Here is a 22725-nt window from a genome sequence, read left to right as displayed (position 1 = left end):
TGTGCATTCATTTAAACTCCACCACGTTATAAAACTCTCATTAGGAGCTTCTTACGTTGTAGAACAACGAAAACTAAGGTGCGACGGATGGTTATTTCATCTGGCCGTGAGTTGAGCCACTGGTGCATTTTGCTTGATATTAAAATTATAAGCAGAGGTGTGGTGTGCGCGCACAGTGAAAAAAATTACGGGAGGGTGGAGGGAAAGAGAAGGGGTATATGTATTTGCAGCGCGAAATTTAACGAGTGCGATCATACCAGCACTAGTTCACCGGATTTCATTAGAACTCCGCAGTTAAGCATTTTTAGGCAAGAGTAGTACTAGGATGGGTGACCTCTTGGGAAGTCCTTGTGTTACACTTTTCTTTTTGCAGGCGGTCCATTAAACGTTATGCGGGACTGGAGCGATGGTCTGCTGGTTCATTCACAAATATGAGTCACAGCACCGAAGCATTTTGCTTAATATTTTTCGTGCATTTAATTAAAGCCCATCACAAACACGAGTACTATTACGAGTATCTTACATAATAGAACAACGAAAACAGAGGTGCGGCAGACGATCTGTTCAAATAGGAATGAGTCGACGCGCCTTGGCATGTTGCTTGATATTAGAACTAGAAGCAGAGGTGAGGTGTGCGCGCATAGCAAAACAAATGGTGGGAGGGGAGAGGGAAGGAGAAGGGGTATATGTATTCGTGGCGCGGACTAGAACGGTTTCGATCATACCAGCAATAATTCACCAGATCCCATCAGAACTCCGTAGTTAAGCGTGTTTGGGCGAGAGTAGTACTAGAATGGGTGACCTCCTAGAAAGTCCTCGTGTTGCACCCTTATTTTTGTAAACGTTAAACATTACGCAGGATTGCAGCGACAGTCTGCCAATTGATTCGTAAACGTGAGTCACAACATCGGGGCATTTTGGTTAATATATTTTATGCATTCAATTAAAATCCATCACGTGATAAGAGTGTTATTACGAATATCTTACATAGTTAAACAACAAAATAGAGGTGCGGCGGGCGATCCATTCATATGAGCATGAGTCGAGGCGTCGGGGCATTTCCCTTGATATTAGAACTAGAAATAGAGGTGAGGTTTATGCGTAAAACAAAATAAATGACGGGAGGGGAGAGGGAAGGAAGTCACATGCATTTGCAGCAGAATGGGACCGGTGCAATCAGACCAGTATTAATGCACCGAATTGTTGCACCTGTCTTTTTATAGACATAGCATTAAATGTTACGAGCAATAGGGAGCCGTGGTCTATCGATTAATTCGCCAGCATGAGTCATGGTACGAAGACATTTTGTTTAATATTTTTAGTGCATTCATTTATAGTCCACCACATGATAAGAGTATCATTACGAGCATCTTAACTAGTAGAACAACAAAAATAGAGGTACGACGGGCGGTCCATTCCTCTGGGCATCTGCCGAGAAATTTTGTTTGATATTAGAACTAGAGGCAGATGTGCAGTGCGTGCTCAGCAAAACAAATGACGGGAGGGGAGAGGGAAGGATAAGGAGCATATGTACTTGCGGCACAAACAAGAAAGGGTGTGATCATACCAGCACCAGTTCACCGGATCCCATCAGAACTCCAAAGTTATGCGTGCTTGGGCGAGAGTAGTACTAGGATGGGTGACCTCCTGGGAGGTCCTAGTGATGCATCATTCTTTTTGTAGACGGGGTGTTAAATGTTATGCGGGACCTAAGCGACGGTCCGACGGTTCATTCGCAAACGTGAGTCAAGGCGCCAGGACATTTTTTTAAAAATTTTTTGCACATTAAATTAAAGCCCATCACGTGATAAGATTGTTATTGCGAGTATCTTAAATTTTAGAACAACAAAAAATGACGTGGAGTGGGCGATCCATTAATATGGCCATGAGTCGAGGCACCAGGGCATTTTGCTGGATATTAGAACCAGAAGTAGAGGTGAGGTGCGTGCACAGCGAAACAAATGATGGAAGGGGAGAGGGAAGAAGATGAGGCATATATATTTGCGGCGAAAATAAAAAATAGTGCGATCATACCAGCACTAGTTCACCGGATCCCATCAAAACTCCGCAGTTAAGCGCGCTTAGGCGAGAGTAGTAATAGGATGGGTGACCTTCTAGGAAGTCCTCGTGTTGCACCATTCTTTCTGTAGATGGGGTGTTAAACATTACGCGAGATTGGAGCGACGGTCTGCCGATTCATTCGCAAACGTGGGTCACGGTGCTGGGGCATTTTGCTTAATATTTTTTGCCCATTCAAGTAAAGGCCATCATGTGATGAGAGTGTCATTGCGAGCATCTTACATAGTAGAACAACAAAAAACATGGTGCGGCGGGAGTTCTGTTCATATGGGCATGAGTCGAAGTGCCGGGGTATTTCGCTTGATATTAGAACTAGAAACAGAGGTGAGGTGCCGGCGCAGCAAAAAAAATAATGGGAGAAGAGAGTAAAGTAGAAAGGGTATCCAAACTAAAAGTAGTGTGATCATACCAGCACTAATTCATTGGATCCCATCAAAACTCCACTGTTAAGGGTGCTTGGGCGAGAGTAGTACTAGGATTGGTGACCTCCTTGGAAGTCCCTGTGTTGCACCTGTCTTTTTATAGACATAGCATTAAATGTTACGAGCAATAGGGAGCCGTGGTCTATCGATTAATTCGCCAGCATGAGTCATGGTACGAAGACATTTTGTTTAATATTTTTAGTGCATTCATTTATAGTCCACCACATGATAAGAGTATCATTACGAGCATCTTAACTAGTAGAACAACAAAAATAGAGGTACGACGGGCGGTCCATTCCTCTGGGCATCTGCCGAGAAATTTTGTTTGATATTAGAACTAGAGGCATATGTGCAGTGCGCGCTCAGCAAAACAAATGACGGGAGGGGAGAGGGAAGGATAAGGAGCATATGTACTTGTGGCACAAACAAGAAAGGGTGTGATCATACCAGCACTAGTTCACTGGATCCCATCAGAACTCCAAAGTTATGCGTGCTTGGGCGAGAGTAGTACTAGGATGGGTGACCTCCTGGGAGGTCCTAGTGATGCATCCTTATTTTTTGCCCATTCAAGTAAAGGCCATCATGTGATGAGAGTGTCATTGCGAGAATCTTACATAATAGAACAACAAAAAACATGGTGCGGCGGGAGTTCTGTTCATATGGGCATGAGTCGAAGTGCCGGGGTATTTCGCTTGATATTAGAACTAGAAACAGAGGTGAGGTGCCGGTGTAGCAAAAAAAATAATGGGAGAAGAGAGTAAAGTATAAAGGGTATCCAAACTAAAAGTAGTGTGATCATACCAGCACTAATTCACTATATCCCATCAAAACTCCACTGTTAAGGGTGCTTGGGTGAAAGTAGTACTAGGATGGGTGACCTCTTCAGAAGTCTTCGTGTTGTATCCTTCTTTTTACAGATGGGTCGTTAAACGTTACACGGGACCAGAGCGACAGTATGCCAATTTGTTTGTAAACGTGAGTCACGGTGCCAGAGCATTTTGCTTAATATTATTCGTGCATTCAATTATATCCCACCACGTGATAAAAGTGTTATTACGAGTATCTTACGTAGTAGAACAATGAAAACAGAGGTGCGGTAGGCGATCCGTTCATCTGGGCATGGCAGTGCATTTTGCTTGATATTAAAACTAAAAACAAAGATGAGGTGTGTATGTACAGTGATACAAATGATCGGAGGGGGAAGGGAAGGCGAAGAGGCACATGCATTTGTAGCGGGGAATGGGACGGACACGATCAGTCTAGCACTAATGCATTGAATCCCATAAGAACTCTACAGTTAAGTGTCCTTTGAATCCCACTAAATCCTCCTGTTGCACCTGTCTTTTGTCAGATGGAGCATTAAGCATTACGCATAACCGAAGACGTAGTCCACTTATTCATTCGCTGGCGTAAGTCTTGGCACCATTCATTTATAGTCCACCATGTGATAAGAATGTCATTATGAGCAGGTTACATAGTAGAATAATAAAAAATGAGGTGTGGCGGACAGTCTATTCATCTGTGCATGAGTTGAGCCACCGGGGTTTTTCGCTTGATATTAGAATTAGAAGAAGAGGTGCAAGGTGTACGCACAGCAAAAAAATGATAGGAGGGGGGAGGGAAGGAGAAGGGGTATATGTATTTACAGCGCGAAATGGAATATGTGCGATCATATCAATACTAATTCACCGAATCCCATCAAAACTCCGCAGTTAAGCATTTTCGGGCGAGAGTAGTACTAGGATGGGTGACTTCCGGGGAAGTCCTCATGTTGCACCATTCTTTTTGCAGACAAGGCATTAAACGTTGCGCGGGACCGGAGCGACGGTCTGCCAGTTCATTCACAAACGTGAGTCATGGCCCTAGTGCATTTTGCCTAATATTTTTTGTGCATTCAATTAAAGCCCATCATGTGATAAGAGTGTTATTACGAGTATCTTATATAGTACAACAACGAAAATAGAAGTGCGGCGGGCGATCTATTTATATGGGCATGAGTCAAGGCACTAGGACATTTCGCTTGATATTAGAACTTGAAGCAGAGGTGACGGGTGCACGTACAGCGAAACAATTGCCGAAAGGGGGGAGGGAAGGAGAAGGGGCACATGCATTTGTAGTGCAGAATGTGACAGGTGCGATCATACCAGCACGAGAAGGGGCACATGCATTTGTAGCGCGGAATGGGACTGGTGCGATCAAACCAGCACTCATGCACCGAATCCCATAAGAACTCTGCAGTTAAATGTCCTTTGGTGAGAGTAGTACTAAGATTGTTGACCTCTTGAAAAGTCCTCGTGTTACACCTGTTTTTTTGCACACAAGGCATTAAACATTACGCGTCATCAGAACCACGGTCAATCGATTCATTCGCAAACGTGAGTCGCGGCGTCATGGCATTTTACTTAATTTTTTGTGTGCATTCATTTCATCTGAGCATGAGTTGAGTCACCGGGGCATTTTGTTTTATATTAGAATTAGAAGAAGAGGTGCGGGGTGCGCGCACAGCGAGAAAAATGGCAGGAGTGGGGAGGGAAGGATAAGGGGTACATATATTTGCAGCGTGACATGGAATGGGTGCGATCATACCAACACTAATTTACCGGATCCAATCAGAACTCCGTAGTTAAGCGTCTTTGAGTGAGAGTAGTATTAAGATGGTTGACTTTTTGGAGAGTCCTCGTGTTGCCACCTTCTTTTTGCACACAAGGCAATAAACGTTATGTGCCACCGGAACCACGGTCCGTCGGTTAATTTGCAAACGTGAGCCGCAGCGTCTGGGCATTTTGCTTAATATTTTTCGTGCATTCATTTATACTCCACCACGTTATAAGAGTCTCATTACGAGCATTTTACATAGTAGAAGAATAAAAAACGAGGTACAGTGGGCAGTCCGTTCATCTGGGCATGAGTCGAGCCGTCAGGGCATTTCACTTGATATTAGATTTAGAAGAAGAGGTGCGGGGTGCACGCAAAGTGAAGAAAATGATGGGAAGGAAGACGGAAGGAGAAGGGTACATGTATTTGTAGCGTGAAATAGAACAGGTGCAATCATACCAGTACTAATTCTCTGAATCCCATCAGAACTCTGTAGTTAAGCATTTTTTGGCGAGAGTAGTACTAGGATGGGTGACTTCCTGGAAAGTCCTTGTGTTGTACCCTTCTTTTTGCAGATGGGGTGTTAAATGTTGCGCTTGGCGTCAGGGCATTTTGCTTAATATTTTTCATGCATTCAATTAAAGACGATCATGTGATAAGAGTATTATGACAAGAATCTTAAATAGTAGAACAATGAAAAATGAGGTGTGGCAGGCGATCCGTTCATATGGGCATGAGTCGAAGCGACGGGGCATTTTGCTTAATATTAGAACTAGAAGCAGAGGTTAAGTGCGCGCACAACAAAACAAATGACGGGAGGGAAGAGGGAAGGAGAATGGGTATATGTATTTGCGACGAAAACAAGAAAGGGTGCTATCATACCAACACTAGTTCACCGGATCAAATCAGAACTCCGCAACTAAGTGTGCTTGGGCGAGAGTAGTACTAGGATGAGTGACATCCTGGGAAGTCCTCGTGTTGCACCTTTTTTTTGCAGACAGGGCGTTAAACGTTATGTGGGACTAGAGCGACGGTCTACCAGTTCATTCGCAAACATGAGTCACAGCGCCGTGGCATTTTGCTTAATATTATTCGTGCATTCAATTATAGCCCACCACGTGATAAGATTGTTATTACGAACATCTTGCATAGTAGGACAATAAAAAAAGAGGTGCGGCGGGTCTTCCGTTCATATGGACATGAGTCGAGGTGCTAAGACATTTCGCTCAATATTAAAACTAGAAACAGAGGTGAGTTGTGCGCATAATGAAATAAATGATGGGAAGGGAGAGGGAAGGGGAAAGGGTATATGTATTTGCTGCGCAAACAAGAACGGTTGCGATCATACCAGCACTAGCTTAACGGATCCCATCAGAATTCCGCAGTCAAGTGTGCTTTGGCGAGAGTAGTACAAGGATGGGTGACCTCTTGGAAAGTTCTCATGTTGTACCCTTCTTTTTTCAAATGGGGCATTAAATGTTACGCGGGAATGGAGTGATATTTTGTTGGTTCATTCACAAACTTGAGTCACGGTGCCAGAAAATTTTGCTTAATATTATTTGTGCATTCAATTATAGCCCACCACGTGATAAGATTATTATTACAAACATCTTACATAGTAGAACAACGAAAAAGGAGGTGCGGCGGGTGTTCCGTTCATCTAGACATGAGTCGAGGCACCGGGGCATTTCACTCGATATTAAAACTAAAAGCATAGGTGAGTTGCGCGCACAATGAAACAAACGACAGGAAGGGAGAGGGAAGGAGAAGGGATATATGTCTTTGCGGCGCAAATTAGAAGGGGTGTGATCATACCAGCACTAGTTCACTGGATCCATAAGGACTCTGCAGTTAAGCGTGCTTGGGCGAGAGCAGTACTACAATGGGTGACCTCTTGGGAAGCACTCGTGTTGCACCCTTCTTTTTGCAGACGAGGCGTTAAATGTTACGCGGAACTGGAGCGACGTACGTCCGTTCATTCGCAAACATGAGTACAGCGCCGGGGCATTTTGTTTAATATTTTTTGTGCATCCAATTAAATCTCATCACGTGATGAGAGTTTCATTGTGAGTATCTTAAATAGTAGAACAACAAAAAATGAGGTGCGGCGGGCGATCCGTTCATATGGGCATGAGTCGAGGTGCTAGGGTATTTCGCTCGATATTAGAACTAGAAGTAGAGGTAAGTTCCACGCACAGCGAAACAAATGATGGGAAGGGAGAGGGAAAGAGAAATTGTATATGTCTTTGCGGCGCAAATTAGAAAGGGTGCGATCATACCAGCACTAGTTCACTAAATCCCATCAGAACTCCGCAGTCGAGCGTGCTTGGGCGAGAGTAGCACTAGGATGGTTGACCTCTTGAGAAGTACTCGTGTTGCACCCTTTTTTTGGTAGAAGGGGCATTAAATGTTACTCGAGATTGGAGCGACGGTTCGTTGGTTCATTCGCAAATGTGACTCACGACGCCGGGACATTTTGCTTAATATTTTTCATGCATTCAATTAAAGCCCATCACGTGTTGAGAGTGTCATTGCGAGCATCTTATATAGTAGAACAACGAAAAAGGAGGTGTGGCTGGTGTTCTATTCATATAAACATGAATCGAGGTGTCGGGGCATTTCGCTCGATATTAGAACTAGAAGCAGAGGTGAGTTACGTGCATAGCGAAATAAATGATGGGAAGGGAGAGGGAAGGGGAAGGGGTATATGTATTTGCAATGCAAACCAGAACGGTTGCGATCATTCCAGCACTAGTTCACCAGATCCCATCAGAACTACGCAGTTAAGCGTGCTTGGGCGAGAGTACTACTAGGATGTGTGACCTCCTGCGAAGTTCTCGTGTTGCACCATTCTTTCTGCAGATGGGGTGTTAAATGTTACGCGGGACCGGAGCGACGGTCCGCCGGTTTATTCGCAAATGTGAGTCTCGACGTCAGGGTATTTTACTTAATATTTTTTGTGCATTCATTTATAATCCACCACATTATAAGAGTCTCATTACGAACATTTTATATAGTATAACAACAAAAAACGAGGTGCGGCGGGCATTTCGTTCATATGGGCATGAGTCAAAGCACCGAGGCATTTCACTTAATATTAAAATTAGAAGTAGAGGCGAGGTGCGTGCAAAGAGAAATAAATGACAGGAGGGGAGAGAGTAGTAGAAGGGGTATATGTATTTGTGGCGCAAACTAGAACGAGTGCAGATAAGCGTTCTTTGGCGAGAGTAGTATTAGGATGGGTGACCTCCTGGGAAGTCCTTGTGTTGCACCCTTTTTTTTGCAGACGGGTCGTTAAACGTTACGCGGGAGCAAAGCGACAGTCTGCCGGTTCATTTGCAAATGCGAGTCATGGTACTGGGGCATTTTGCTTAATATTTTTTGTGCATTTAATTAAAGCCCATCATGTGATAAGAGTGTTATTACGAGTATCTTACATAGTAGAACAACGAAAATAGAGTTGTGGAGGGAAATCCGTTTATATAGGTATGAGTCGAGGCGTCGGGACATTTTCCTTGATATTAGAACTAGAAGCAGAGGTGAGGGGAGAGGGGAGGAGAAGGGGTATATGTATTTGCGGCGTAAACCAGAATTGGTGCCATCATACCATCACTAGTTCACCGGATCCCATCAGAACTCCGTAGTTAAGTGTGTTTGGGCAAGAGTAGAACAAGGATGGGTGGTTCCTTGGAAGTCCTCATGTTGCACCCTTATTTTTGCAGATGGAGCGTTAAACGTTGCGCGGGACTGGAGCGACGGTCTGTCAGTTCATTTGCAAACGTGAGTCACAGAGTCGGAGCATTTTGCTTAATATTTTTTGCGCATTCAACTAAAGCCAATCATGTGATGAGAGTGTCATTGAGATCAGCTTAAATAGTAAAACAAAGAAAAATCAGGTACGGGGGGCAATCCGTTCATATTGGCATGAGTCGAGGCGCCATGGCATTTCGCTCGATATTAGAACTAGAACCAGAGGTAAGGTGCACACACAAAGAAACAAATGATGGAAGGGGAGAGTGAAGGAGAAGGGGTATATGTATTTGCGGCACAAAATAGAAGGGGTGCGATCATACCAACACTAGTTCACTGAATCCCATCAGAACTCCGCAGTTAAGCCTGCTTTGGTGAGAGTAGTACAAGGATGGGTGACCTCTTGAGAAGTCCTCGTGTTGCACCATTCTTTTTGCAGACGGGGCGTTAAACATTACACGGGACCAAAGCGACGGTCCACCGATTCATTCGCAAACGTGAGTCACGGCACCAGGACATTTTGCTTAATATTTTTTTCGCATTCATAAAGCCATCACGTGATAAGAGTGTCATTTAGAGCACCTTCCATAATGGAACAATGAAAAATGAAGTGCGGCAGGCAATCCGTTCGTATAGGCATGAGTTGAGGTGTCGAGGCATTTCTCTTGATATTAGAACAAGAATAAGAGGTGAAGTACGCGCACAACGAAACAAATGACCAGAGGGGAGAGAGAAGGAGAAGGGATGTATGTCTTTGCAGCGTAAATTAGATTGGTTGAGATCATACCAGCAGTAGTTTACCAGATCCCATCAGAACTCTGCATTTAAGCGTGCTTGGGTGAGAGTAGTACTAGGATGGGTGACCTTTTTGAAAGTTCTGGTGTTGCACCCTTCTTTTTGCAGATGGAGTGTTAAACATTTTTTAGGACCAGAGTGATGGTCCGTCAGTTCATTTGCAAACGTGAGTCACGGTGCCATGGCATTTTGCTTAATATCTTTTTCGTATTCAATTAAAGTCCATCACTTGATAAGAGTGTCCTTGCGAGCATCTTAAATAGTAGAACAATAAAAAATGAGGTGCGGCACGATCCATTTATATGAGCATGAGTCAAGGCGTCTTGGCATTTCGCTCGATATTAAAATTTGATGCAGAGGTGAGTTGCGCGCACAACAAAACAAATGACGGGAGGGGAGAGGGAAGGAGAAGGGGCATATGTATTTGCAACGCAAACTAGAATGGGTGCGATCATACTAGCACTAGTTCACTGGATTCCATCAGAACTTCGCAGTTAAGCGTGCTTGGGCGAGAGTAGTACTAGGATTGATGACCTGTTGGGAAGTCCTCGTGTTGCACCATTCTTTTTGCTGATGGGGCGTTAAACATTATGCGAGATCGGAGCGACAGTCTGCTGGTTCATTAAAAAATGTGAGTCACGATAGCGAACATTTTGCTTAATATTTTTTACATATTTAATTAAAGCTTATCACGTATAAGAGTGTAATTACGAGTATCTTAGATAGTAGAACAATAAAAAATGAGGTGCGGCAGGCGATCAGTTCATATGGGCATGAGTCGAGGCACCGGGGCATTTCGCTTGATATTAGAACTAGAAGCAGAGGTGAGGTGCGAGCATAGTGAAATAAATGATAGGAGGGGAGAGGGAAGACGAAGGGCTCTATGTATTTGCGGTGCAAACTAAAACATGTGCGAAAACACTAGCACCAGTTCCTTGGATCCCAACAGAACTCTGCAGTTAATCGTGCTTGTGCGAGAGTAGTACTAGGATGGGTTCCCTCTTGGGAAGTTCTTGTGTTGCACCCTTCTTTGTGCAGATGGGGCATTAAACATTATGTGGGACCAGAGCGACGGTCCACCGGGTCATTCGCCAGCGTGAGTCTTGGCGCCATGGCATTTTGCTTAATATTTTTCGTGCATTCATTTATAGTCCACAACGTGATAAGAGTGTCATTACGAGCAGCTTAGATAATAGAATAAAAAAAATGAGGTGCAGCGAATGGTCCATTCATCTGGGCGTGAGTCAAGCTGCCAGAGCATTTCGCTTGATATTAGAATTAGAAACAGAGGTGAGGTGCGCGCACATCGAAACAAATGACGAGACTGGGGAGGGAATGAGAAGGGGTATCTCTATTTACAACGCGAAATGGAATGAGTGCGATCATACTAGCATTAGTTCACCGGATCCCATCAGAACTCCACAGTTAAGCATTTTTGGGCGAGAGTAGTACTAGGATGGGTGACCTCTTAGGAAGTCCTAATGTTGCACCCTTCTTTTTGCAGACGGGAAATTAAATATTACGCGGGACCGGAGCGACGATCTGCCAGTTCATTCGTAAACGTGAGTCACGGCGCCGGGACATTTTGCTTAATATTTTTCGTGCATTCTATTAAATCTCATCACGTGATAAGTGTGTTTTTATGAGTATCGTACATAATAGAACAACAAAAATAGAGGTGTGATGGGCAATCCGTTCATATGGGCAGGAGTCGAGATGCTAGGGCATTTTGTTTGATATTAGAACTAGAAGTAGAGGTGAGGTGTGCGCTCACAACAAAACAAATGATGGGAGGGTGGAGGAAAGGAGAAGGGGCACATGTACTTGTAGTGCAAAATGGTACGGTTCGATAATACCAGCACCAATGCACCAATTCCCATAAGAACTCTATAGTTAAGTGTCATTGGGTGAGAGTAGTACTAAGATGGTTGACCTCTTGGAAAGTCCTCATGTTGAACCTATTTTTGTGCACACAAGAAAATAAACGTTATACGCGACCAAAACCACGGTCTGTCGGTTCATTCGCAAGTGTGAGTCGCGGTGTCAAGGCATTTGTTGAATAGTGCAGAATGAAACAGGTGCGATCATACCAGCACTAATGCATCGGATCCCATTAGAACTCCGTAGTCAAGTGTTCTTGGGCGATAGTAGTACTAGGATGGGTGACCTCCTGGGAAGTTCTCGTGTTGCACCCACGACGTTACGCGCGACTGGAACTATGGTCCCCTGGTTTATTCGCAAATGTGAATCATGATGCCAATGCATTTTACATGATACTAGAACGAGAAGGAGATGTGCAGTGTGCATGCACAAGAAAACAAATGACGAGATGGGAGAGGGAAGGAGAGGGAGTGTATGTATTTGTAGCGTACAATAAAAAAGGTGCGATCATATCAGCACTAATGCACTGAATCCCTTTAGAACTCCGCAATTAAGTGTGCTTTGGCGAGAGTAGTACTAGGATGGGTGATCTCCTTGGAAGTCCCCGTGTTGCACCCATTTTTTTTGTAGATGGGTCATTCGACGTTACGCGTGACTTGAACTATTGTCTACTGGTTTATTCGCAAATATGAGTCACGGCACCAGGGCATTTTACTTGATATTAGAACGAGAATGAGAGGTGCAGTGTGCACGCACAAGGAAACAAATGACGGGAGGGGGGAGGGAAGGAGAAGGAGTGTATGTATTTGCAGCGCAGAATGAGATTGGTGTGATCATACCAGCACTAATGCACTGAATCCCTTCAGAACTCCGTAGTTAAGTGTGCTTGGGCGAGAGTAGTACTAGGATGGGTGATCTCCTGGGAAGTACTCGTGTTGCACCCTTTTTTTTCAGATGGGTCGTTTGACGTTACGCACGATTGGAACTATAGTCCGCTGATTTATACGCAAATGTTAATCATGGCGTCGAGGCATTTCAATTGATATTAAAATGAAAAGTAGAGGTGCAGTGTGCACGCACAAGGAAACAAATGACGGAAGGGAGGAGGGAAGAAGGAGTGTATATATTTGCAACGCAGAATGAATTAGGTGCGATCATAGCAGCACTAATACACTGGATTTAATCAAAACTCCGTAGTTAAGTGTGCTTGGGTGAGAGTAGTACGCGGATGGGCTACCTCCCAGGAAGTCCTAATGCACTAAATCCCTTCGACGTTACGCGCGACTGGAACTATACTCCGTTGGTTTATTCGTAAATTTGAGTCACGGCGTTGGGTCATTTTACTTGATATTAGAAGTAGAAGGAGAGCTGCAATATGCACGCACAATGAAACAAATGGGGGGGGAGGGAAGGAGAAGAAGTGTATGTATTTACAGTGCGGAAAGAAGCAGGTGCCATTATACCATCACTACTGCACCAGATCCCATTAGAACTCCATAGTTAATTGTGGTTGGGGGAGAGCAGAACTAGGATGGGTGACCTCTTGGGAAGTACTCGTGTTGCACCCATTTTTTGTAGATGGGTCGTTCGACGTTACGCGCGACTGGAACTATGGTCCGCTGGTTTATTCGCAAATGTGAGTCATGGTGCCGAGGCATTTTACTTGATATTAGAATGAGAAGGAGAGGTGCAGTGTGCACGCACAAAGAAACAAATGACGGGAGGGGGAGGGAAGGAGAGGGAGTGTATGTATTTGCAGCGCACAATAAAACAGGTGCGATCATACCAGCACTAATGCACTGAATCCCTTTAGAACTCCGCAGTTAAGTGTGCTTTGGTGAGAGTAGTACTAGGATGGGTGACCTCCTTGGAAGTGGTTGTGTTACACCCATTTTTTTGTAGATGGGTAGTTTGACATTACGCGCGACTGGAACTATAGTCCGTTCGTTTATTCGCAAATGTGAGTAACGCTGCCAATGCATTTTACTTGATATTAGAACGAGAAAGAGAGGTGCAGTGTGCACACATAAGGAAATAAATGACGCGAGGGGGGAGGGAAGGAGGAGTGTATGTGTTTGCAGTGCGGAATGAAAGATGTGTGATCATACCAACACTAATGCACCAGATCCCATCATAACTACGCAGTTATGTTTGTTTGGGCGAGAGTAGTACTAGGATGGGTGACCTCTTAGGAAGTTCTCGTGTTGCACCCATTTTTTTGCAGATGAGTCGTTCGACGTTACGCACGACTGGAACTATGGTCCACTTGTTTATTTGCAAATGTGAGTCACAGTGCCGGGGCATTTTACTTGATATTAGAATGAGAAGGAAAGGTACAATATGCACGTAAAACTAAATAAATGACGGGAGGGGGGAGGGAAGGAGAAAGAGTGTATGTATTTGCATCTCGAAATGAAACAAGTGTGATCATACCAGCACTAATACACCAGATCCCATCAGAACTCCACCATTTAAGTGTGCTTGGGCGAGAGTAGTACTAGGATGGGTGATCTCTTGGGAAGTACTCGTGTTGCACCTATTATTTTGTAGATGGGTTGTTTGACGTTACGTGCGACTGAAACTATGGTCCGCTTGTTTATTCGCAAATGTGAGTCATGGCGCCGGGGCATTTTACTTGATATTAGAACGAGAAGGAAAGGTGCAGTGTGCACGCACAAGAAAACAAATAACGGGAGGGGAGAGGGAAGGAGAAGTAGTGTATGTATTTGCAGCGCGAAATGAAATAGGTACGATCATACCAGCACTAGTGCACCAGATCCCATTAGAGCTCTGCAGTTAAATGTGCTTAGGCGAGAATAGTACTAGGATGTGTGACCTCTTGGGAAGTCTTCATGTTGCACCCATTTTTTTACAGATTTTTCGTTCGACGTTACGTGCGACTTAAACTATGGTCCACTGGTTTATTCGCAAATGTGAGTCACGGCGCCGCGACATTTTACTTGATATTAGAATGAGAAGGAGAGGGGCAGTATGCACGCACAAGGAAACAAATGATGGGAGGGGGGAGGGAAGGAGAAGGAGTGTATGTATTTCTAGCACGGAATGAAATAGGTGCGATCATACCAGCACTAATGCACGGGATCCCATCAGAATCCTCATTTAAGTGTGCTTGGACGAGAGTAGTACTAGGATGGGTGACCTCCTGTGAAGTACTCGTGTTGAACCCGTCTTTTTCTTAATATTTTTTGTTCATCCATTTATAATCCTCCACGTGATAAGAGTGTCATTACAAGCATCGTAAATAATAGAACAAGCAAAAGGGAGGTGTGGCAGGCGGTCTGTTCATTTGGGCATGAGTCTAGGCAATGGGGCATTTTGCTTGATATTAAAACTAGAAGTAGAGGTGCGGTGTCCACACAGAGCGAAACAAATGATGGGACGGGGGAGGGAAAGAAAAGGGGTATATGTATTTAAAGTGGGGAATAGGATGGGTGGGATCATACTAGCACTAATGCATCGTATCCCATCATAATCTTCAGTTAAGTGTGTTTGGCCGAGAGTAGTACTAGGATGAGTGACCTCCTGGGAAGTGCTTGTGTTGCACTCGTCTTTTTACGAACATGGCATCAAATGTTATGCGCGACCGGAGCCATATTCCACTGGTTCATTTGTCGACGTGAGTCGCCACGCCGAGGCATTTTGCTTACTTTTTTTGTGCACTCATTCATAGTCCACCACGTGATAAGAGAGTCATTACGAGCATCTTACATAGTAGAATAATAAAAAAAAGGTGTGGTAGGTGGTCCTTTAATCTGGGCATAGGTCGAGGCGCTGAGGCATTTTGCTTGATATTAGAACTAGAAACAAAGATAGAGTGAACGCGCATAGCGAAAAAAATGATAGGAGAGGGGAGGAAAGGAGAAGGAGTATATGTATTTGCAATATGGAAAGGAAGGGGTGCGATCATACCAGCACTAATGCACCGGATCCCATCGAACTATGCAGTTAAACATGCTTGGGCGAGAGTAGTACTAGGATCGGTAACCTCCTAAGAAGTTCTCATGTTGCACTGTCTTTTTACAAACGGGGCCTAAAATGATACATATGATCGGAGCCACAATCCGCTGGCGTGAGTCGCGTCGCCAAAAAATTTTGCTTACTATTTTTTCGTGCATTCATTTATAGTCTACCATGTGATAAGAGTGTCATTACGAGCATCTTATATAGTAGAATAAAGAAAAATGAGGTACGGCAGGCGGTCCTTTCTTCTGGCGTGAGTCGAGGTGTTGGGGCATTTCACTTGATATTAGAACTATAAACAGAGGTGCGGTGTGCGCGCACAGTGAAAAAAATGATGGGTGGGGGGAGGGAAGGAGAAGGGGTATATGTATTTGCAACGCGAAATGGAAGGGGTGCAATCATACTAGCATTAATACACCGGATATCATCGAACTCCATAGTTAAGTGTGCTTGGGCGAGAGTAGTACCAGGATGGGTGACCTCCTGGGAAGTTCTCTTGTTGCACCCGTCTTTTTGCAGACTGGGTGTCAAACGTTATGCGTGATCGGAGCCACAGTTCGCCGACATGAGTAGCGACGTTGAAACATTTTGCTTAATATTTTACGTGCACTTATTTGTAGTCCACCACGTGATAAGAGTCTCATTACGAGAGTCTTACATAGTAGAACAACGAAAAAAGAGGCGCAACGGGCCTCCGTTCTTCTGGGCGTGAGTCGAAGCGACATGGCATTTTGCTCTATATTAAAACTAGAAGCAGAGATGCGATATGCCCGCACAGCGAAATAAATAATGGGAGGGGGGAGGGAAGGAGAAGGGCTATATGTATTTGCGGTGGGGAATGGGACAGTTGTGATCATACAAACACTAATGCACACGATCCCATCAGAACTCTGTAGTCAAGCGTGCTTGGGCGAGATTAGTTCTAGGATGGGTGACCTCCTGGAAAGTCCTCGTGTTGAATTCATCTTTTTGTAGATGTGATGTTAAATGTTAAGTGCGATCGGAGCCACAGCCTGCCGGTGTGAGTTGCGGGGCCTGAAAATTTTGCTTAATATTTTTCGTGCATTCATTTATAGTCCACCACGTGATAAGAGTGTCATTACGAGTATCTTACATAGTATAACAATGAAAAATGAGGTACGGCAGGTGATCCAATCATCTGGGCGTGAGTCGAGGTGTCGGGCTATTTCACTTGATATTAGAACTAGAAATAAAGGTGTGGTGTGTGCGTACAACGAAACAAATGACGGGAGGGCGGAGGGAAGGAGAAGGGGTATATGTACTTGCAGCGTGGAATGGAAGGGGTGTGCGATCATACCTGCACTAATGCATTGGATCCCATCGAATTTCGTAGTTAAGTGTGCTTGGGCGGAAGTAGTACTAGGATGGGTGACCTCCTGAAAAGTTCTCATGTTCCACTCGTTTTTTTGCTGACGGGACATTAAACATTATGAGCGATCAATGCCATTGTCCCTTGGAGTGAGTCGCAACACCAAGACATTTTTTTAATATTTTTTGTGCATTCATTTATAGTTCGCCACGTGATAAGAGTGTCATTACGAGCATCTTACATAGTAGAATGACGAAAAAGGAGGTGCAGGGGGTAATCCGTTCATCTGGGCATGAGTCGAGGCGCTGGAGCATTTTGCTCTATATTAGAACTATAAGTAGAGGTGCGGTGTTCGTGAATAGCGAAACAAATAATAGGGGGAGAGGGAGGGAGAAGGGGTATATGTATTTGTAGCGCAAAATAGAAGAGGTGCGATCATACTAGCACTAATGCACCGAATCCCATCGAACTCCGTAGTTGAGCATGCTTTTGCGATAGTACTAGGATGGGTGATCTTTTGGGAAGTCCTCGTGTTGCACCCGTCTTTTTACGGATGGGGTGTTAAATGTTATGCGCAATAGGAGCCATAGTCCGTCGACATGAGTCGTGGCACCAAAATATTTTGCTTAATATTTTTCGTGCATTCATTTTTAGTCCACCACATGATAAGAGTGTCATTACGAGCATCTTACATAGTAGAATAATGAAAAATGAGGTACGACAGGCGGTCTATTTATCTAGGCGTGAGTCGAGGTGCCTGGACATTTCACTTGATATTAGAACTAGAAACAGAGGTGTAATGTGTATGCACAACGAAACAAATAATGGGAGGGGGGAGGGAAGGAGAAGGGGTATATGTATTTGCAGCACGAAATGGAAGGGGTGCGATCATACCAACACTAATGCATCGGATCCTGTCGAACTCTGCAGTTAAGTGTGCTCTGGTAAAAGCAATATTAGGATGGGTGACCTCCTGCGAAGTCCTCGTGTTCCATACGTATTTTTATGGACGGGGAATTAAATGTTACGCATGACCGAAGCGACAGGCCGCCAGTGTGAGTCGCGGCATTAGGACATTTTGCTTAATATTTTTCATGCATTCATTTATAGTCCATCATGAGATAAGAATGTCATTACGATTATCTTACAGAGTAAAATAATGAAAATAGAGTTGTGGCCGGCAGTCTGTTCATCTGTGCATGAGTCGAGATGCCTTGGCATTTCGCTTGATATTAGAACTAGAAACAGAGGTGCGGTGTGCGCGCACAACAAAATAAATAACGAGAGGGGAGAGGGAAGAAGAAGTGGTATATGTATTTGCAGTGCTGAATGGAAGGGGTGCGATCATACCAGAACTAATGTCTCAGATCCCATCGAACTACGTACTTAATCGTGCTTGGGCGAGAGTAGTACTAGGATGGTGATCTCTTAGGAAGTTCTCATGTTGCACCCTTCTTTTTGTAGATTGGGCATTAAATGTTACGCGGGACTAGTGCGATAGTCGCCAGTTAATTCGCAAACGTGAGTCACGGCACTGGAGCATTTTATTTAATATTATTCGTGCATTCAATTATAGCCCACCACGTGATAAGATTATTATTACGAGCATCTTACATAGTAGAACAATAAAAAAGGAGGTGCGGCGGGTGTTCCATCCATATAGACATGAGTCGAGGCGCCGGGGCATTTCGCTCGATATTAGAACTAGAAGCAGTGGTGCGTTGCGCGCACAGCGAAACAAATGACGGGAAGGGAGAGAGAAGGAGAAGGGATATATGTCTTTGCGGCGCAAATTAAAAGGGGTGCGATCATACCAGCACTAGTTCACGGGATCCATCAGAACTCTGCAGTTAAGCGTGCTTGGGCGAGAGTAGTTCTACGATGGGTGACCTCTTGGGAAGCACTCGTGTTGCACCCTTTTTTTTTGCAGACCGTTAAATGTTACGCTAGACTAGAGCGATAGTCCGCCTGTTCATTCGCAAACGTGAGTCACGGTGCCAGGGCATTTTGCTTAATATTTTTCGTGCATTCAATTAAAGCCCACCACATGATGAGAGTGTGATTACGAGCATCTTAAATAGTAGAACAACGAAAAATGAGGTGCGGCAGGCGATCCGTTCATATGGGCATGAGTCGAGGTGTCAGAGCATTTCGCTTGATATTAGAACTAGAAGCAGAGGTGAGTTGCAAGCACAATGAAACAAATGATGGGAAGGAAGAGGGAAGGATAAGTGGTATATGTGTTTACGGCGCAAATTAGAAGGGGTGCGATCATACGAGCAATAGTTCACCATATCCCATCAGAACTCCGCAGTCAAGCGTGCTTGGGCGAGAGTAGTACTACAATGGGTGACCTCTTGGGAAGTACTCGTGTTGCACCCTTCTTTTTGTAGGCGGGGCATTAAATGTTATGTGGGATAAGAGCGACAGTCCGACGGTTCATTCACAAACGTGAGTCACGGCGGCGGGACATTTTGCTTAATATTTTTTGTGCATTCAATTAAAGCCCATCACATGTTGAGAGTGTCATTGCGAGCATCTTACATAGTAGAATAATGAAAAAGGAGGTGCGGCGAGTGTTTCATATAGGCATGAGTCGAGGCGCCAGGGCATTTCGCTCGATATTAGAACTAGAAGCAGAGGTGAGTTGCGCGTACAACGAAATAAATGATGGGAAGGGAGAGGGAAGGGGAAGGGGTATATGTATTTACGGCGCAAACCAAAACGATTGTGATCATACCAGGACTAGTTCACCGGATCCCATCAGAACTCCGCAGTCAAGCATTCTTGGGCGAGAGTAGTATTAGGATGTGTGACCTTTTGGGAAGTTCTCGTGTTGCACCCTTCTTTCTATAGATGGGGTGTTAAATTTTACGCGAGACTAGAGCGACGGTCCACTGGGGCATTTTGCTTAATATTTTTTGCACATTCAATTAAAACTAATCACGTGATAAGAGTGTCATTGCGAGCACCTTACATAATATAACAACAAAAAATGAGGTGCGGTGTGCGATCCGTTCATATGGGCATGAGTCGAGGCGCCGGGGCATTTCGCTTAATATTAGAACCAGAAGAAGAGGTGAGGTGCGCGCACAGTGAATCAAATGACGAGAGGGGAAAGGGAAGGAGAAGGGGCACATGTATTTGCGGCGCAAACAAGAAAGGGTGCGATCATACCAACACTAGTTCACCGGATCCCATCAGAACTCTGCAGTTATGCGTGCTTGGGCGAGAGTAGTACTAGGATGGGTTACCTCCTGGGAATCTCTCGGCTCTCGTGTTGCATCCTTCTTTTTTTAGACTTGGCGTTAAACGTTACGTGGGACTGGAGCGACGATCCACCGGTTCATTCGTAAATGTAAGTCACGGTGCCGGGGCATTTTGTTTAATATTTTTCGCGCATTAAATAAAAACCCATCACGTGATAAGAGTGTCTGCGAGCATATTACATAGTAGAACAACAAAAAACGGGGTGCGGTGTTATCCATTCATATAGGCATGAGTTGAGGCCCCGCAGTATTTCGCTTGATATTAGAATTAGATGCAAAGGTGAGGTGCGCACACAGCGAAACAAATGACGGAAGGAGAGAGGGAAGGAGAAGGGATATATGTACTTGCGGCACAAACTAGAACGGGTGCGATCATACCAGCACTAGTTCACTTGATCGCATTTAAACTCATAGTTAAGCGTGCTTGGGCGAGAGTAGTACTAGGATGGATGATCTCCTTAGAAGTTTTCATGTTGCACGCTTCTTTTTGTAGACAAGGCGTTAAACATTCAACTAGACCGGAACGATTATCCATCGGTTCATTTGTAAACGTGAGTCATGGCACCGAAGAATTTTTATTAATATTTTTTTAGCATTCAATTAAAGCCCATCGCGTGATGAGAGTGTTATTTTGAGCATCTTAAATAGTAGAACAACAAAAAATGAGAGGTGGCGGGCGATCGGTTTATATGGGCATATGTCGAGATGGGTCGTTCGATGTTACGCACGACTGAAACTATGATCCGCTGTTTTATTTGCAAATGTGAGTCACGGCGCCAAGGCATTTTACTTGAAACTAGAACGAGAAGGAGAGGTGCATTGTGCACACACAAGGAAATAAATGACGGGAGAGGGGAGGAAAGGAGGAGTGTATGTATACGCAGTGTAAAAAGAAACAGGTGCCATTATACCATCACTAATTCACCAGATCCAATCAGAACTCCGCAGTTAAATATGCTTGGGCGAGTGTAGTACTAGGATGGGTGACCACCTGGGAAGCCCTTTTTTTGTAGATGGGTCGTTCGACGTTACGCGTGACTAGAACTATGGTTCGCTGGTTTATTCACAAATATGAGTCACGGCACCAGGGCATTTTACTTGATATTAGAACTAGAAGAGGAGGTGCAGTGTGCACGCACAAGGAAACAAATGACGGGAGGGGGGAGAGAAGGAGAAGGAGTGTATGTATTTACAATGCAGAATGAAAGAGGTGCGATCATACCAGCACTAATGCACCGGATCACATTAGAACTCCGCAGTTAAGTGTGCTTGGGTGAGAGTAGTACTAGAATGGGTGACCTCTTGTGAAGTCCTCGTGTTGCACCCATTTTTTTGCAGATGGGTCGTTCGACGTTACGTGCGACTGGAACCATGATCCGCTGGTTTATTTACAAATGTGAGTCATGGCACCGAGGCATTTTACTTGATATTAGAATGAGAAGAAGAGGTGCAGTGTGCACGCACAAGGAAACAAATGACGGGAGGGGGGAGGGAAGGAGAAGGAATGTATGTATTTGCTGCGCAAAATTAAATAAGTGCAATCATACCAGCACTAATGCACTGGATCCTATTAGAACTCCGCAGTTATGTATGTTTGGGTGAGAGTAGTACTAGGATGGGTGACCTTCTAGGAACTCTTCGTGTTGCACCCATTTTTTGCAAATGGGTCGTTCGATGTTACACGCGACTGGAACCATGATCTGCTGGTTTATTCGTAAATGTGAGTCACTGTGCCCGGGTATTTTACTTGATATTCGAACGAGAATGAGAGGTACAGTGTGCACGCACAAAGAAACAAATGACGGGAGAGGGAGGCAAGAAGAAGGATTGTATGTATTTGCAGTGCGGAATGAAATAGGTGCCATAATTCCATCACTAATTCACCAGATCCCATCAGAACTCCACAATTAAATGTGCTTGGGCGAGTGTAGTACTAGGAGTGCTGACCTCCTGGGAAGTCCTCGTGTTGCACCCATTTTTTTGCAGTTGGGTCGTTCGACGTTACGCGCGACTGGAACTATGGTCCGCTGGTTTATTCACAAATATGAGTCACGGCACTGAGGCATTTTACTTGATGTCAGAACGAGAAGGAGAGGTGCAGTGTGCACGCATAAGGAAACAAATGACGAGAGGGGGGAGGGAAGGAGAAGGAGTATATGTATTTGCACTGCGGAATGAAAGCGGTGTGATCATACCAGGACTAATGCACCGGATCCCATCAGAACTCCGTAGTTAAGTGTGCTTGGGCGAGAGTAGTACTAGTATGGGTGACCTCCTTGTAAGTACTCATGCTGCACAAATTTTTTTTCAGATGGGTCATTCGACGTTGCGCACGACTGGAACTATGGTCCGCTGGTTTATTCGCAAATGTGAGTCATGGCGCCTAGGCATTTTACTTGATATTAGAACGAGAAGGAGAGGTGCAGTGGGCACGCACAAGGAAACAAATGATGGGAGGGGGGAGAAGGAGAAAGAGTGTATGTATTTACAGCGTAAAATGAAATAGGTGCCATCATACCAGCACTAATGTACTGGATCCTATTAGAACTCTGCAGTTAAGTGTACTTGGGAGAGAGTAGTAGTAGGATGGGTGACCTCCTGGGAAGTCCTCGTGTTGCACCCA

The 22725-nt window shown here is 44.6% G+C and overlaps 23 pseudogenes; all 23 read left to right on the top strand.

Annotated features, from left to right (window-relative positions):
• Positions 1 to 243: 243 nt before the first annotated feature.
• On the top strand, positions 244 to 362 carry LOC148268424 (5S ribosomal RNA; annotated as a pseudogene).
• Positions 363 to 711: 349 nt separating this feature from the next.
• Positions 712 to 830, top strand: LOC148268423 (5S ribosomal RNA; annotated as a pseudogene).
• A 723-nt stretch (positions 831 to 1553) lies between these two features.
• LOC148268422 (5S ribosomal RNA) lies at positions 1554 to 1672 on the top strand (annotated as a pseudogene).
• Positions 1673 to 2020: 348 nt separating this feature from the next.
• On the top strand, positions 2021 to 2139 carry LOC148268421 (5S ribosomal RNA; annotated as a pseudogene).
• A 335-nt stretch (positions 2140 to 2474) lies between these two features.
• LOC148268420 (5S ribosomal RNA) lies at positions 2475 to 2593 on the top strand (annotated as a pseudogene).
• Positions 2594 to 2934: 341 nt separating this feature from the next.
• Positions 2935 to 3053, top strand: LOC148268419 (5S ribosomal RNA; annotated as a pseudogene).
• Positions 3054 to 6897: 3844 nt separating this feature from the next.
• LOC148268418 (5S ribosomal RNA) lies at positions 6898 to 7015 on the top strand (annotated as a pseudogene).
• Positions 7016 to 7361: 346 nt separating this feature from the next.
• LOC148268417 (5S ribosomal RNA) lies at positions 7362 to 7480 on the top strand (annotated as a pseudogene).
• A 348-nt stretch (positions 7481 to 7828) lies between these two features.
• LOC148268416 (5S ribosomal RNA) lies at positions 7829 to 7947 on the top strand (annotated as a pseudogene).
• A 2137-nt stretch (positions 7948 to 10084) lies between these two features.
• On the top strand, positions 10085 to 10203 carry LOC148268415 (5S ribosomal RNA; annotated as a pseudogene).
• Positions 10204 to 11015: 812 nt separating this feature from the next.
• LOC148268414 (5S ribosomal RNA) lies at positions 11016 to 11134 on the top strand (annotated as a pseudogene).
• Positions 11135 to 11717: 583 nt separating this feature from the next.
• LOC148268413 (5S ribosomal RNA) lies at positions 11718 to 11836 on the top strand (annotated as a pseudogene).
• A 511-nt stretch (positions 11837 to 12347) lies between these two features.
• On the top strand, positions 12348 to 12466 carry LOC148268412 (5S ribosomal RNA; annotated as a pseudogene).
• Positions 12467 to 13941: 1475 nt separating this feature from the next.
• On the top strand, positions 13942 to 14061 carry LOC148268411 (5S ribosomal RNA; annotated as a pseudogene).
• A 531-nt stretch (positions 14062 to 14592) lies between these two features.
• On the top strand, positions 14593 to 14710 carry LOC148268410 (5S ribosomal RNA; annotated as a pseudogene).
• Positions 14711 to 15893: 1183 nt separating this feature from the next.
• On the top strand, positions 15894 to 16011 carry LOC148268409 (5S ribosomal RNA; annotated as a pseudogene).
• Positions 16012 to 18633: 2622 nt separating this feature from the next.
• LOC148268408 (5S ribosomal RNA) lies at positions 18634 to 18751 on the top strand (annotated as a pseudogene).
• Positions 18752 to 19096: 345 nt separating this feature from the next.
• On the top strand, positions 19097 to 19215 carry LOC148268407 (5S ribosomal RNA; annotated as a pseudogene).
• Positions 19216 to 19559: 344 nt separating this feature from the next.
• LOC148268406 (5S ribosomal RNA) lies at positions 19560 to 19678 on the top strand (annotated as a pseudogene).
• Positions 19679 to 19996: 318 nt separating this feature from the next.
• LOC148268405 (5S ribosomal RNA) lies at positions 19997 to 20122 on the top strand (annotated as a pseudogene).
• A 1188-nt stretch (positions 20123 to 21310) lies between these two features.
• LOC148268404 (5S ribosomal RNA) lies at positions 21311 to 21429 on the top strand (annotated as a pseudogene).
• Positions 21430 to 22283: 854 nt separating this feature from the next.
• Positions 22284 to 22402, top strand: LOC148268403 (5S ribosomal RNA; annotated as a pseudogene).
• A 204-nt stretch (positions 22403 to 22606) lies between these two features.
• Positions 22607 to 22725, top strand: LOC148268402 (5S ribosomal RNA; annotated as a pseudogene).

Source organism: Carica papaya, chromosome 3 (assembly GCF_054855325.1).
Source record: "Carica papaya isolate Zhongbai chromosome 3, ASM5485532v1, whole genome shotgun sequence".
NCBI lineage: Eukaryota > Viridiplantae > Streptophyta > Magnoliopsida > Brassicales > Caricaceae > Carica > Carica papaya.
This window is presented reverse-complemented; position numbering and strand designations above follow the sequence as displayed.